Here is a 12,228-nt window from a genome sequence, read left to right as displayed (position 1 = left end):
TTCTGGATATTTCATGTAAATGGAATAATACAATATGTGACCTTTGTGTCTGGCTTTTTTCACTTAGCATAATGTTTTTTAGATTTATCCATGTTGTATTAGTACCTATTCCTTTTTATGGCTAATATCCCATTGTATGAATATACCACATTTTGATTATCCATTCATGAGTTGATGTACATTTGGGTTGTTTCCACCTTTTGGCTAATGTAAATAATGCTACTATGAACATTGATGTACAAGTTTTTGTTTGAATATCTGTTTTCAATTCTTTGGAGTATATACCTAGGGGTGACTATTGACATTTTGGGCTAGATAATTCTTTGTTGTGTGTGAGAGGGCTGTCCTGTGCATTGTAAGATGTTTAGCAGCATCCTTGGCCTTTCCCCACTAGGTGCCAATGGCACCTATTCCGAGTTGCGATGACCAGAAATGTATCCGTATGCTGCCAAATGTTCCCTGGAGTGTAAAATCGCCCAAGGTTCAGAACCATTGATTTAGAATAAAAGAAAGGAAATCTTTAGAGATAAGCCATAATTTACATATAATGTTTTTCATAGAAGTAATTTGAGTCTAAAGGAGAGTATTATATGGTTCCTGAAACCAAGATGTAGTCCTGGCCCTGTGATCAAGCAGCTGTGTCCTTGCATTAGTTACTTAACCTCTGGATTTCAGTTTTTGTCAGTAAAATGAAGAGATTGAGATGCATCAGTGGTTTCCAGTGTGCTCGATGAAGCCCCAGGTTTTCTAAAGGTGTTCCTGGAGGAGCCACCATGAGGGAAGGGAGGAAGATGAAGTGCTACTGCTATGTAGCACCTCCTTTTCAGATAGAGCAAGCAAACGTTTGAATTCTGCTCTCATTTCTAGAGCAAATTTACATATAAACAATATTGATTTCACCAGTGAAAAGTCATTTCTGAAATCCATGTGCTAATTAATAAAAGCACTAATTTGTCAGTAAGACTCCATTTGTTAAAGCCATTGTGCTCTGCTGTTGTGGGCAAGAGAGAAAGATAGCTGAATGTTCTCTCTGAATACTATTTGACTAGCCACTTCTGGAATGTGGCTTTTTGATAAAATGTAGTATGTATTCTATTAGGGCAATTATCCACTCCTAGAGTCTAGATTACAGTAACTATCACATAGCTAATATCATATTGTCTATGTTGACAAGTTGTAAAGCATTCATTATAACATAGAGTTATGTATTTAAAACTGTATTTTATATTTGGTGAATTCTATCTGCTTACCATTTTTCCCATTAAATGGTGATTATTACTTATAGTTATTTCCATATTCTTCCATATGGAACAGAACTGTAATCAGTGTAGATAGGATCCATAAACTAAAAAGAAAATTTTATGGTTGTAACAACTGTAAACACTAAGACTAATGATAGTCTTGCTGATATAATTGAAATACTACTGACAGGAGAAATACCCATCTTTGGAATTCTCCTGTTTTGATGATTACACCTGATTGTGTGCTTAATTTTGTGCAAATTAGAGCATCTGCTAATTCTATATTTGTTTCCTGTGGGTAAGGCACATCTCCTAATCCATCAATATCATGTATTAGACTACCATACATTTAAATCAATTGTTATAATTGCTAGTAACTTGATTGCTGTCATCTACCATTTCATGAAGAATTCTTTTTGATAAGGAGGAGTTATAAATTGTAAAATTCCTTCAAAGAAAATTTGGCCTTTTACCTTCCTTTGTGGGAGAATCTATTAGACCATTTCTCTGAATCTCATTATTCCTTACAAAGCATAAAATCATTAGGCAAGAGATATCTGAATATATGATCTACAATTTGGCTTTAAAGAAAACTATATTGAATTAGTAAGACTCACTCTGGGGGGAACCATGTTTATTTTGTTTTTAAAGACTATTGACTTTATAGATATACATTAGCTCTTTTGTCTTCTCTCTTATAGAAATCCATTTCTGGCGTTTTCTCCACACTTATTCCTAGAAACCTGCCTGTTATCATCTGGCATTTCATTGTATACCTCCGGTAGCACAAAGATATATTTTTTAAAAGTCTTAGGTGGTGATCATAACCACCACATTATCCTTAAGAAGCAGGTTCAGGATATTAAAGATATTAATAACAATTATTTCTTCTCTCAAACCCTGTGACTTCGCAGTATGACTGGCTCAGTCCTGTAGCCTTCAAATTATTTTTTAAATATCTAAGTTCTTGAATGGGTTTCAGCTCCCTAGTTCATGTGAAAACATATACTACATGCCATTCTTTTTTTTTTTTTTTTTTGGCGAGGAAGATCAGCCCTGAGCTAACATCCATGCCAATCTTCCTCTTTTTGCTGAGGAAGACTGGCTCTGAGCTAATATCTATTGCTAATCCTCCTCCTTTTTTTTTCCCCCCAAAGCCCCAGTAGATAGTTGTATGTCATAGTTGTACATCCTTCTAGTTGCTCTAGGTGGGACACGGCCTCAGCATGGCCGGAGAAGCAGTGCGTCGGTGCGCGCCCGGGATCCAAACCCGGGCCGCCAGTAGTGGAGTGCGCGCACTTAACCACTAAGCCACGGGGCCGGCCCACTACATGCCATTCTAACTAAGCTATAAGTTTGTGACAACCTGGTTGGGTACATGAACAGCACCATACAACAAATTCTGAATTATAAACCTACCTGCTATGGAAAAATTAACCTTTAATTTCCACAAATAGGTTATAGTGGTGAAATACAATTGGGAAATATTCTGTTTTTTTCCACCTTCCTAAATAATAGGAGGATGATCCAAATAGCATCTTTTTAGTTTGCATAATTTTGTTTTTTAGTAAGTGAAATGTCACTTTAGAATGTGAGACGTTGTTTTTCTAGGGAAAGTTATTTCCATCAGTCTGTGATAAGAAATACCTATTTAATACCTATTTCAGCAGGAAAAACCTTGAAGGCATTGTATACATGTACAACTGAGTAAATAATAGTATCAAAATGCTTAGAAGCAAGAAAACAAGGAATTATGAGTATTAACACTTCATAAGATTTTTTTAATATAAATCTGAGAACAGAGTTGGGTGGGGAGGGTGCCTTGTTGATTTTCTCTTCTTGTTTGTTTTTTTGTTGTTGGTTTGGGAGATGGTGGTTGCTTGGCAGAAAATAATATATTCATATCCCGAAAGGATTTGAATATGATACATTAACTCCCACTTAGCAAAACTCTTTTAAATTATAAAACTCTTCACAGTTAACAACTGAAAGGACCTAAGAAATCATGTATGACGCTTAGCTTCACAAATTCAGAGACAGGCCCAGATAAATTAAGCAACAAATGCAGAATCATGCAGCCAGTTTAGTGCTGGAGCTGGAATAGAAACCTACATATCCTAACTACAAATTCAGGACTTTTTCACTGTACTACACTTTTCTCTTTTCCTGCAGTTTCATTCGTCTCAATACAGAGTTGGTGAAAGTGGTGAACAGATATTGGCTTTTTTAGACTTGAACAAAATAGTCTCAAAAGGCAGTTTTCACGTGACAAACAGAAGGCTCAAATAATTGGATAGGTTAGTATGTTCTGCAGTCTTTTATGAGAAATTCACAACTAAATAAGATATTAGAGATTTACTCAGAAAAAAACAGCTTCGTGGTTGGCATGTGGATTCATTATAGATTCAGCAAGTGGTACACCAGTCTTTACACAACATTGTCTAGGAACAAACTTTCCATTTGAATACATACATTTTGCGGATTGTTGATGCTCACCTTTTTAATAAGTGTTAAACTTTTTGAAAACTATTTTTATGGAAATAGTTCTAAAATAGATACTATAATTTACTGCCTTCCCAAACAATATCCTAAATATCATATGGTCCTTTCTTGGTGACTCAGATTTACCATTATAAACATAATCATTGATGCCTACAGCCTTGGAAGCTGTTAGTGTGAGGGGGATTAGGGCCTACTCTAAAATAACCCTCAAAGGGCCTTCTGTCTTTGTTTTCCCTTGTCTTCAGATTAATCAGCTTTCACTTCTTGTTGCTGTCAGTGTGTTGATCTAGTTCAGCTCACCCCTGCCCCTTCTACTTTTCAACTTTAATGTGTAGTGAGGCTTTCAATTCTCATAAGCCAGGCTTATGGATAAGAGGTGAATACATTGATTGATTAATCTAAGGGAGCTGGGGCTCCCTGTAGGTAAAGCATAAGATAAGTTATAATGCACGACCTTAGTCATCTCGTGTTTCTAAGTTCAGGAGACTGGGTTTATTTGAGTGACTACTGCATAAATGATGTATTACTATCATTAATACCCACAATGATTATGTAAAATATTGAATAGGTATCTGAACTATCAAATAACCTAAAAATCAATAAAACATAATTTATTTATTGTATTTTGTTGTAGCTACTCATGATTCTCTAAACATATATATGTGTCCTGTGTGTAATTTTCGTTTGTTAATCTGTCCTTAAGAGCTTCTTTGTGTTCTGTTGTTAAAATTCTAATGATGATAGGCTATCAACATACCAAAATTTAAGTTAATAAAAGTAAGCATATAAGTTATGGTAAAGGATGGTTACCATGAGCTTGTTACAAATATCAGATCCTTGTAAATAAGGACCAGAAATAGACCTTAATTTACATTCTGATGAATTTCTGAAATTTTAAAATCTCGTAATATCCCCAAAATACTTATGAATCATCAAAGTATATTGTAGCCACTACATGACATTAGATAATTAAAAGGACCTATGAGACTCTGATAAGGCTTTAATAATGGCTAAAGGTACAGTGCAGCAGGAGAAAGATGGCTCCTAAGGCCATTTTTAGTCACACAGGACATGCTTTGTCTTCTAATTGTGAACCACCAAGATATGTGCAAGATAGCCTTGGTCTCAGGAGAGCCAAGGCACAAGTTTACTGAGAATCTTTGATACCCCACTGGTCATATAGCTGAAAGTAGGCTGCATAATCAATTACATCAGATTCAAACCATAACTCTATACATTTTCAGTGAACAGTGTAGACAAGCTAGTACAGAGTGCCTCCAAGGGAGTTTCAGACTTTAAACAGCACTTAATAAAGCTAGTACATTTCATCCCAAACTTGACCAAGGGGACCAAACTCCCAGGCATCCCTGGAGTTAAGCATGTAGACCCACTGCAAGTTAACCCTGTCCTTACTCATTTATTCTGTGTTTTCTAAGTGTATTTTTATTATCAGCTTAGTAAATCTATTGTTTTTCCTTTCATGGAATAACTGCCACCATGACAGTGACAAGTCATACTGCTGTTTATTGAGCATCCATTCTTTGCCAAGTTCTGAGCAAAGCACTTCATGTACATTACCTCATTTATAACTATGAGATTGGTGCTGTTATTCCAATTTTACAAATGAAGAAGGGAAGCTTAGTGTTTTTGCTTTCCTCACATAGCTGTTTGCTCTAACAACTTTTGTTCCTACTTTCTAAATGTATAACTGATGTTCATCACTTAACAAGCTTGGGATACCAATGAGATCACATTTGTTACTCAAATTAAACAACCACAGCCCCTGGTAATACAAGAATGTCTTCCTTCCCTGACCAACCCTGTTCCTATGAGAAATTCAAGAACTCAAGGGTTGAATATTAGGTCTAGACGAGTAGGCCCTGACCCTTGCAAGAAAATAGAATGCTAGGTTCATGTATAGAAAGTCCTCATTCTCTTTTGCTCTGGATGTTCTTGCTGCTATTGCTGGTATATAGTCTTACATCAAAACCAGGGCACCCAAAACCAGGCTTTCTGGTACCTAGAACAGTTCCAAGGGCACTAAAGGAATCACTACAGTAACTGAGGTATAGGTTGCCTCCGCTGGGCTGGTAGTAATTTCCACCAATGCTGGGAAAAGAAGAGGGCTCCTTTCTACCTAGCGTTTCACTCACCCGTGCTCACCCCATAATGCAGTAGGCCTGATTTTCCAATGTTTCAGCTATTTAGTGACCTTGTTGTTTCAGTTTTCATATCCCTGGCCTCTTCCCCAGGCAAGCTCATAGAACCAGAGTGGCTAATTGAGGAAAGGCTAGCTTAGGAAAACCTACAAATGAGGGATGTGACTGGATAGTGTAGGGGGCTACACCATATTCTTTTTTTGCTAGCTGTAACTTTTATCAGAGCCACAATAACCCATCTGACAGGTGACAGATTTCAGTAACTGAACTTTCAAAAGGGATCTTGGTCTTCTTCCTCAGAGAAGGAACTTCCCAGCCCATTCAAGCTTGGTGTGCCAAATTTGAGAGAGCAGTTGCAAGACTGCATCTGTCTCTCAAACCCCTAGGTCAGAGGTTCCCAAGCTTTCTGAATTTATGGTGCTCTTAGTTATCACAGTGATTTTTTCATAGTAGCCACAGGCTAAAAGAAATACCTAATAGTTCCATATAAGTAATTAGGTCCAAACAACTTATTAAGTATTTATATCCTCATAGCTTAGTAATCATTTGAAAAAATAATATACATAAATTGAAAGAAAGTAATATTTTTATTTCAATCTTAGATAGCCATGCAATTACTTACTAATGGGATGTGTGTTCCTATTGGGCACACATTTCTCAAACCTTGGAATCAGATTGGATACTGTCACCTCCATTTCCTGTTCCTCATTGATTTTTCACAGAGCACTTATTTTTTTAATCATAGTCAAAAATCCAGATTTACAAAGGAAATGAATGTAGAACTATCTAATGATGAAACGATGTCCAACAGATATTGAGTATCAATGCATTTCCTTCAAAAATCTAAAATATCCTGCACATTCTCCATGAATTTGCTGCAGCACCCTGGGAGGCCTCCGTGCACTCTTTGGGAATCATGGTGCCAGTTTCTTGCTAAGCCAAAAAGCATCTGGCTACGTCTTCTTCCCAAAACAGTAGGTGTCCAGCTACTCTACCTCTACATAACTATTAGGGGAAATCATATAGTTCTTACAGAACAAAAAATGTCTGCTCCAAGAGGAGCACAAATAGAAATATTCTACAGATTTCAAAAGGTAGGTTCTCTTGCTTAAAAAAAGGATAACTCAAGTGCCGTCTCCGTAGAATCTTTGTTGTCAATGTATTCAGTATTTCACAATCATATATTGTTTGCAGTGCTGTTTCATAATTAGAGGTATGATGCATGGCTTCCCAGCTTCTAGTCTTCCCAGTCATCAAATTTCTCTCATTCTGCCTTTTCATTTATTCCACACTTATTGAATACTGTTTTGTACCAAGTTCTTTACTAGGTGTTGTGAAAGACAGAGGTTGGATCAAAATACTAATAATACATGGGCCCCGCCCTCAATAAGCTTATAGTCTTGAGGAGGGGGAACCAGATAGGCATACCAAAAAATTATAAGACAGTTTAATTGCTAAAATTGAAGTATACGTAAATATTGAGAGTCTATAGCAGCTCTGTCTAATGAAGTGGGGAGTAGAATCTGGGAAAGGTTTTAGAGGATGTTACATCTGAATGGAGTAGGAATTCACTAGTCAGAGGAAATATTAGGTATTTTTTCATAGTAGCCACAGGCTAAAAGAAATACCTAATAGTTAGGTATTTCTATTAGGGCATAAAATTATGGAGGCAGTAAAGAGCCTATTTGGAGAATGGTAAGATTTGGTTTGACTGAGGAATAAGGCGCATGGTGGGTGTAGTGGCCAAAGAAATCACCCAATATCCATATCTTTGATGTCTGTTCCTTTCTTTCCACTCCTATTGCCACCATTGTAATGCATGATCTCATTATTTCTAAACCTGGTCTATTGTAAGCAGCCTTTTACCTGACCTTTTCCCCTCCATATTCTCCTTATCCTTCCCCCAAATCTGTTTTATATATGCAGTTTTCTACGTTATTCTCTCTGAAGTACTGGTTTGAAATCTTAAAATGCTATCAAATAGTTTAAATATCTTAGCCTAACATTAAGTTCTTCCATGGCTGGCTATTGACCCCTGTTTCCAGTTTCATTTCCCACTTTTCCTATTTTGAATCTTGTACTCTGGCCCTACTGACCTGCTCACTGTTCCTCATTTATATCCCTTGCTTTATTCAATTCCAAGCCCTCACTGACTGTTTTGTTTTCATAGGATGTCTTTCCTCACCATTTTTCCATGTCCCAGTCCTGCCAATCCTTAAAAGGCTAGCTCAAATACACTTTTCAGGGGTTCTTCTACAGGTCCCTTCCTCACCCCCAAACACACCTACACAGTAGAAATATGCCTGCCTTTTGACCTCGAAAAGCGTCCATCATGTTGTCTTGCCTTAGAGCTCTTTGTGTATCTCTTTTATCTTTATTATGTCTTGTACTGAAGAACCTTGAGGGCACAAGCCATCTGCTACTCATCTTTGACTTGTCATGATCTCATTGTACTAGTTTGTGTTCAGTAAATATTTCCTAAGAAAAAGAATTTTATTTACTTAAAAATGTAAACATTTGCAACTTTAAATAGTGGCTCCTTCAATGAAATCAGACCCAAGGTGAGAGAACTGATTAGATAATTGGAGTAGAGATTTTTCCAAGTGGGCTGTTAATTTTCAGGCCTTACCATCTGCTGTTTTTCACCAAATGTATGGACATGATTTTCCTTGGCTAAAAATTTTTGGCATTAAAATATCAGTTTTAATATCCTGCAATGCATTAAAAAATATGTTACACAACTACATATTTTGGTTTAAGGCCATAATTTAGGGAGTTACTTGAGAAGCCATCTTATTTATTTTTATTCTTTTCTTTTGAAGAGCATGGGTGAGAGCTATTTATTTTGAAATTATGAAAAAGGAGTTACACCCATAAGATAAGTATATTTATTCAAAAAGTGTATGTGTGTGTATCAGTCTTAGATTTTAAATATTTTCTTTAGTAAGGGCTTTTCCTAACTGAATCTAAAGAAAACAGTTTAGGGTTTTTTTTTTTTATTTCCTTTAATGAGAAAAGCACACGTTTTGACTAACATCTCAGTGTTGTGTTCTCAAAGTAAATTTACATTTTGTGTACTTGTCACGTCACGTAATCTCTTATGAGGGCATACACATGAGTCTGGACAGCTGTGGTCTGACTCACACAATTTGATAAGGAGGCAGTGGGAAGTGATCAACTTGAGTTGCAAACATCACTCCTTTAGTTTTAGAAGTCCAAACTCGGGCCCTTGCATCATGGAAACTGCCCAGTGTTTTAGGAAGAGATAGTCTGACCTTATGAATAGCAGTGGAGTATTGTCTGATACACCACTGGAAGATAAGAGGATGACGCAAAAATGGGCAACATTCTGCTCTGCTGTACATAGGGTCACTAGGAGTCGGAATCGACTTGGCACTGACAACAAAGTCAAATCTTATCCTATAGGTCCAAGCTGCCACCTTCCCCTTTGTTTTGTTTCCACATTGAAAAAAATCCTAATTCTGGTATCACCCATTAGGTTTCCAAATGACTTTCATGAGGACTGGGAAATACTCTGCCACAACTTCCTGTTTCCTATTATATGGCAAACATAACTAATCTGTAACAATGTCTTTCCTACTGGTCAGATTGTTAGTCTAGGTGGTATCTTCTAATTGACCAGATTTGGCGAGTGAGATAAAATCTACTTGGCCAGCTTATTCCCTTTAGAGGTTTCAGTATTATATTACCTTGCCTCCCAGTACAAGAAATACTTGTATTTCTTTGGGAGGTACAAATACCTCCCAAATACAAGAAGGTGTTTGTGGCATGTACTTGGTAATTTAATTGGGCTGGGATTAGAAGAACTGTGTCCTGCTACATTACTTTATAGTTGCTTAACCTTCTGAATTAGCCTGCTTTCTTTTTTTTTTTTTTTTGGCATTTTTATTTTTTTTATTTATTTATTTTTTTTTTTTAATTTTTTGTTTATTGCAGTAACATTGGTTTATAACATTGTAAAAATTTCAGGTGTACATCATTGATGTAATCTATGCAGAAATAGAAGTACAATGAATTAGCCTGCTTTCTGATTACAACAGTTAGCTGCTTTCCTTGACTCCCCTTTTCCATGTAGATAGCATATAACAAAATTACTTTCTCTTAGGAGAATTTCAATTTTTTTCTCTTAAAGGCTCAAAATACATTATTGTTGATTGGTTTATCTTCAAGAAAACTGTCCCAAAAGCCAGGGATATCTTACACTGTATCAGCATATCTATTACGTTTAAAAACAAAGAAGCAGATAGTCCTGATCAGTTTTGCGCTTGTCAGACCATACATAGAGTATTGCACTCAGTGTAGGACACTGTATTTTATGAGAAAAAGATGGTGCAGAGACTCCTATTTATTTTATATGACCAACAAATGAAGGAACTAGACATGTTTATCCTGGAAAAGAGAAGCCTCAAGGGAAATCAGTTACTATGTTCACATATTAGTTGGCCTGTTATATGGAGGAGACTTGTATGTCATTTCAGAGGGCATAAATAAGACCAATGGCTAGGAAGTTAATTCAATGAAATGTCCCTTGAAAAAGGGCTCCATAGTGAAATAAATATGATGAATACGTGTCATGTTCCTTTTCCGGAGATTTATAAATATATATTAAACATATATTAAGGGCCCTAAAAAGTCATGCATTGAAAGATCTTTTTAAATTTGTTAATCCCAGCATTCCATAAACACCTTCCTCAGAACTAGTTTTCTAAGAAACTCACATTTGAGTAGTGGTTCTCAAACTGGTAGTAGGACTAGCAGCACAAGCATTACCTGGGAACTTACTAGAAATGCAACTTCTTGGCCCCATCCCAGACCTATGGAATCAGAAACTCTGGGAGCTGGGCTCTACAATCTGTGTGATAAGAAGTGCTCTAGGGGATTCTGATGCTCCTGGACTGTGAGAAGCAATGCTAAAAAATTCCACTGTTATTCTACAATTCAACAGCACCCTTTTAGTTTCCTTCATAGCACTTACCACAATTTTTATTTTTTAAGATTTCTTCTAAAGATATTCTATGACTCTATGATTCATTTTATAGATGGGTACCCTTATAAGATACAGAAGGAAGGAAACACTTATGGAAAGCCTGCCATAATTTTCAACCTAGTGTAGATGCCATCTAGCTGGTATCAATTTGGATACTTTAAAGAATCCTAAGTAATAAATCGATATCTTCTATAAAGTGAAATACACATTTCTATAATTAGGCAAACCTTAAATTCATTGCTATTGTTGCCATTTTTAAAAGAGCACCTACTGTTTTTCATTTACTTCAAAATGTTCTTTGCAAAATGAATACTTTTTTTTTTTTTTTTTTTAACATTTGAAGGATCTGTTGCCTTCTCCCATGTCAGAAGTCTATAAGATTAAGGAGTTTTCTAATTTCTTTTGCAGAGATTAAATTCTGGTAGCATTGTATTTATCTCTCCAAACAAGCATGACACTTTTTGGAAAAATGTAATTGAAGTAAAGTTTAAAATTAATCTGTATGTAAAGATAAAAATAATTCCCCATAAGTGTGCATATAACTATTGCCTTATTTATTTTACTGGGTATCATAAATATACATTTTGAATGTTTATATGAAATGCCTCTATAAGCCACACAGAAGAATTTTCTTTTTCTGAAGGACAGTGAAATGGGGTTGAATATATTAAATTGTCACAATACATTTAATTTAAGTGCATTTAGAAAAAATTATTATTAGTGTTCCCTGGACTGAATTATGGTGAAATTTATCTTAATTTCCGGATATTGCTTTGTCATCGCTTCTTTTTCATACAACTAAGGGCTCTCTGGGTTTACATTATTAGGTTAATTTGAGTTTTATTTATTTTTAGGGGAATAAAGACTGATAGTCTAGAGACTGGATTTTGATTTCCCTGCTGCTGTCCAACAGCAGAATGCCTTGGGGTATCCACTTATAGTAATGAGTATAAGTAGTGGTATCATTAGTACTGTATTTACACACCCATGGTTGGCAGGAAGGTGCTAAAGTCTGAATATAACACAGTTAATTATGTCACTGTCCCTGCCCAGGGCAACTGCTCCTGAAGGGACATACTCACATGATGAGGAAGATGGCAGATGTGGTGGTTGGAGCTAAGTGTTACTTCATTGCTGACTCATGGAAAGAGGTTTAGGATGTTGGCTATGTTTTCTAAAGAGCATCTAGCAGGGGCCGGGCCGGTGGCATAGCAGTTAAGTTTGCACATTCTGTTTTGACGGCCCGGGGTTTGCCGGTTCGGATCCTGGGTGTGGACCTACTCACCACTCATCAAGCCATGCTGTGGTGGCATCCCAC

At 36.4% G+C, this 12,228-nt stretch overlaps 1 protein-coding gene across 2 annotated transcripts in view; it reads left to right on the top strand.

Annotated features, from left to right (window-relative positions):
• Nucleotides 1-12,228, top strand: part of PRRG1 (proline rich and Gla domain 1) — a 139,928-nt gene that overhangs the window by 68,287 nt on the left and 59,413 nt on the right. The gene's annotated exons all lie outside the window — the stretch shown is intronic.

This window comes from Ceratotherium simum, chromosome X (assembly GCF_057802395.1).
Source record: "Ceratotherium simum simum isolate JZ-2026a chromosome X, ASM5780239v1, whole genome shotgun sequence".
Classification (NCBI taxonomy): domain Eukaryota; kingdom Metazoa; phylum Chordata; class Mammalia; order Perissodactyla; family Rhinocerotidae; genus Ceratotherium; species Ceratotherium simum.
Note: the sequence above shows the minus strand (reverse complement) of the source record. Positions and strands in the feature narration are given on the sequence as shown.